The sequence below is a fragment of the Leptosomus discolor genome, chromosome 2 (assembly GCF_034619465.1).
Source record: "Leptosomus discolor isolate bLepDis1 chromosome 2, bLepDis1.hap2, whole genome shotgun sequence".
NCBI lineage: Eukaryota > Metazoa > Chordata > Aves > Leptosomiformes > Leptosomidae > Leptosomus > Leptosomus discolor.
The window spans coordinates 43,424,607-43,429,436 of NC_141392.1; positions in this window are offsets into that span (position 1 = coordinate 43,424,607).

Sequence of the window (4,830 nt, forward strand, 5' to 3'; positions counted from 1 at the left end):
TCCTCCTCCTTCTCCTTTCATCTTCCTACAGCATAGGAATCAAGAAAATGAAAGAAAACAAGCTGCACTTCCTCTTTGGCAGCTCACTGTGGGCTGGTAGCACATGATCACAATTCAGAATGATTCATTAGGACTGCCTTTGTCAGCAATTGGCAGGGAACAGCTCAGAAAGCTGCCCTTTGCTGATGTTTGTGCATGAATCTTTACCATCCACGAGAAACAAAGAAATCTACCAGCATCTGAATGCTTTACTGCCGATTTCTTTCCTAAGGAAAATTACCTGGATTTTAAATTACTCAAGTAATGTTCTATTTTCTACAAGAAGCAAGTACCTGACATTTTCCCAGTGGCAGCCATATCGTTTCTTTGTAGGATTTTTTTGTCTTGTTTCCCATTTAGCAACTACCTTATTTAGCTGCATTTCGTTAGGAATAATTTTAAGCACCTTAAATTACTCATGAAATTCTAACCTCGGTAATAAGCTGTGACAGTTCAGCTCTGCATTGCAGAAACTTCTGTGTGTTTATAAAGAAATACACAATTTGCACAGCAAACCTAACACATTCAGTATCTTCTTTTTCTTCTAGCATAAGACATTTCATTAGAGTGGGAGAAAAAGCACATCAATGCTTCCAAACATATCGTACACAGGAACAAATAAAACCCCATAAAAATACCCAAATTCACCGAAGTGTACATGCAGCTACAGGTTCTTTTCTTCTTGGTTGTTGTCTATCTGTGCCATCACTGTGGCAACAGCTGACCAGACACGCCTTCTCACAAGTGTGCAGATGTGCCCTTGGGATTAAATCTATAAATTAATAGGTGCTACGGCAGGCTGCTGTGTTTGACTTAGGGGGGTAAGAAGTGAGAACTGAAACTGAGTGGCTTAGACATTTGTAGCATGGTGGAAACATTTCATATGTCTCTAGGTCATATGTAGTGTCATATACCATCAAATAACAAGGTTTTTAAAATATACCTTGGTTATGGCTGGAGCACTGCCATGTTTTGTTCTATCATTTGTAGTAAGCTGATTACAAGAAGTGCTTGTTACCTAGAATAATCCCCAGGGAGGACCCCACATGTCTGGTAAGCCGTGATAAAAGATTCCTTTAGTGAAAGAGTTCATGTAGTGAACTAACACAGTGTTCAGGGTATGCAGATACTGATACCAACATTAAGTGCAACTAAAACAACTATTTCCAGTATTAATGCCTCACCTCAAGAGGAGTTCAGAACTACTATTTTGTTGAAAAAGACAATCATTATAACTGTGATTATTAATATAAATACAGCATATATAATTGGGTTGGATAGGTCTTTAAAAAGATCTCTAAGTGAAGACCATGCTGCTTTAAAAATACCCACACTGAACACTTAAAGCTATGTTCCAAAATCCATGATTAAGTACTGATACATAAGTGGTTTGAGTTTAAAGGTGCTAAGCAAACTCAGCTCCCATTGACTGGAAAGGGATCTGTGGGTTTCCAGTGCTTCTGTAAATCAGGTCACTTCTATTAAGGTGTCTAGATAAGATTTTAAAAGACCCTTACCAGCAGCAGTCAGCTTTGGCAATCCTGGATAAACAGCTTACAGAAGCAGGGTGACACACAGCACACAGTGGCTGTGTTGATTTGGCTGCGTATGGAAATAAACCCACAGTGAACGATGGGAAACAGGAGAGAGGCTAAGAAATCTCCAAGCATTAAGAATCACATACATGTACAAAAGTATGTTATAGCTTGCATAGAAAGAGAATTTTATGGCTTCAACATAAATAAACTTAGACTTAGGTTTAAATTAGCATCTGCTCCTAGACCCTGCATATTTCCTGGAAAAAAAAAAGTAAAATAGAACATGGAAAACTGAGCAGGTAGCAAAGCAGGCAAGTCTGTCAGAGAGGCTGCCTGTACTCAGGCCATCATGTTCATTAGGCAAAGATGTGGAAGATAAAAGGCCTGGACAGGAGTTTAGACAATAGGTATCTCAAACGGAATAGATACAACCAAATACATTTCAATACATACTACAGAAGGCTCCGTCTTCCAGATCAGGAAAACATCTCCCCTAGATTGACACCTGCTTCCTTCTAGCAGACAAGGAAAACCTCTTCCTAGCCTTTCCGAGCTCCAGTAATAGGCCTGCCTTATACATCCCTCAGTCTCCACAACCCCAGTGCACACATGTACTATCTAGAGGCCAGAGTACAGTGATAATAATTTCAGTGGGTTATACGCCACCTCTGCTCTCAGCACAGACTTTCTGATTATGCGTGTGGGTAACATTAACCCACGGTGGCCATAAGCACTCTATTGCTTTTTATCAGTGACCTGTATCAACACTTCACAGCTTGTGCTACAAGACTTTAACCTGCTAAATGAGGGTAAAGGCTTCCATGACATGCCATCAGCAAAAACACCAGGATTTTAAGACTGCCACATGCCTGAAGTATGCTATAAAATTTACCTAGAAGCAGGAATCCATTTCCACTCAACAAACTGCTGGTTTCTCTTAGTGCCCCTGTGGGAGTGATTGCCAGCTCCCACTTCATGGGCAGCATGTTGTAAACAGCCAAAGAAAGCTGCTGCTCTCTTGGTCAGGTGTTGCCAAGGGACAGCAAAGAACAGTGGTTGCACAAACTGCGTCAAGATGTGTGTCCTTGCCAGTAGGTGAGCGAAGGTTGGTTGGGAAAGTCTGCACTGCAGCATCACAAGAAACTTCTTAATAGACCAAACTTCCCGTACAGCTCTCCAGTGCTTAAGAAGTTCAGCCACTGCTTGGTCTCCAGCACACTCCTGCTGCTGTCTAGAGATGTTGGGCAATTCCAGGAGATCTGTGTTACTGTTTTCTTTCTAAGGGTCATTGTCCAAAGGAATAAACTTGAGTGGAACTCAAGGGTTCAAAAAGTTGCTTAGCTAGACTGTCCTACTGCTATTTGTCTTGAAACAAACAAAAGTAAACAACATAATCTGCAAGTTGAACTGCTGCCCTGCTCCTGAGCAGAGGGGTCTAGAGGTCTTTGATGTCACTTGCAGTTAATGAATTCGCTGGCAAGACTGTTAGCAAATCACTGTGTACTAAAGCACTCTGCACATAATGACTCTCACTAGTGTATAGTTTGAAACGTCTTTTAGAAAGGGTTTTGCAAAAAAGAAGACTTCTAGGAAGTGAAGAAAACAAAGTAATTTAAGATTTTGTTAGGTGGCTTGGATGGGCATACTCTTCGCTGGGTTAAAAATTGGCTGGATGGCCAGGCCCAAAGAGTGATGGTGAATGGAGCTAAATCCGGCTGGTGGCTGGTCACAAGCAGTGTTCCCCAGGGCTCAGTGTTGGGTCCAGTCCTGTTTAATATCTTTATCAATGATCTCAATGAGGGAATCGAATGCTCCCTCGGTAAGTCTGCAGGTGACACTAAATTGGATGGGAGTGTTGATCTGCTCGAGGGTAAGGCTCTACAGAAGGATCTGGACAGGCTGGATCAATGGGCTGAGGCCAACTGTATGAGGTTCAACAAGGCCAAGTGCTGGGTCCTACACTTGGGTCACAACAGCCCCATGCAGCGCTACAGGCTTGGGGGCGAGTGGCTGGAAAGTTGCCTGGCAGAAAAGGACCTGGGGGTGCTGGTCAACAGCCGGCTGAACAGGAGCCAGCAGTGTGCCCAAGTGGCCAAGAAGGCCAACAGCATCCTGGCCTGTATCAGCAATAGTGTGGCCAGCAGGAGTAGGGAGGTGATTGTGCCCCTGCACTCAGCACTGGTGAGGCCGCAACTCGAATTCTGTGTCCAGTTTTGGGCCCCTCACTGCAAGACAGACCTTGAGGTGCTGGAGCGTGTCCAGAGAAGGGCAATGAAGCTGGTGAAGAGTCTGGAGAACAGGTCTTATGAGGAGCAGCTGAGGGAACTGGGGTTGTTTAGTCTGGGGAAAAGGAGGGAGACAGACCTTATCACGCTCTACAGCTACCTGAAAGGAGGTTATGGTGAAGTGGGTGTTGGACTCTTCACCCAAGTATCAAGCAATAGGACGAGAGGAAATGGCCTCAGGTTGCACTAGGGGAGGTTTCGACTGGACATTAGGAAAAATTTCTTTACTGAAAGGGTTATCAAGCATTGGAACAGGCTGCCCAAGGAGATGGTGGAGTCACCATCCCTGGAGGTATTTAAAAGATGTGTAGATGAGGCACTTAGTGACATAGTTTAGTGGTGGACTTAGCAGTGTTAGGTTAATGGTTGGAACTTGATGATCTTAAAGGTCTTTTCCAACCTAAATGATTCTATGATTCTATACTGAACCATCTTCATCTTTGATTTTATACTGTGGTGGTCCAGAGAGTTTGTCCTCAGTTCCACCTGCAGGTTTTTCACTCTTTTGAGGTTTCATGATTTCTTGGATTGTGTTTCTTACAAATACTCGGCTCTCATGGTTTAAACCTCAAGTACTGAGTAAAGTATCATAGCCAGACCTTAAAGTCTGCCCTTCTTCAAAAGTTGCTTTTCCCTAAAGTTATCTGAAAAATTGTGAGAGGCCATTCCATCCAGTTCCACCTCAGCTGGGCCATACCAGGAGAGGTTGCCAGATAGGCAGACCCCTTGCCAAACCAAAGAAAAAGGAAACTCTATTCTAGTTCAACATTTTCTTTTGCTCAGCACTCCATGAGGCCTATGATTACAAACTTAAAACCAGCATTTTGAAGGAAATAATTCTTGCGATTTCTACTCAAAAAATAAGTGAGACAGTAATCTGCTGTTGAACAAGATCCACCAGCTAGCTGGTGCATAGTGGGAGTATTAAGACTCTTTGAATTAGACAAAAGATAGAGATTCTGTGGAAT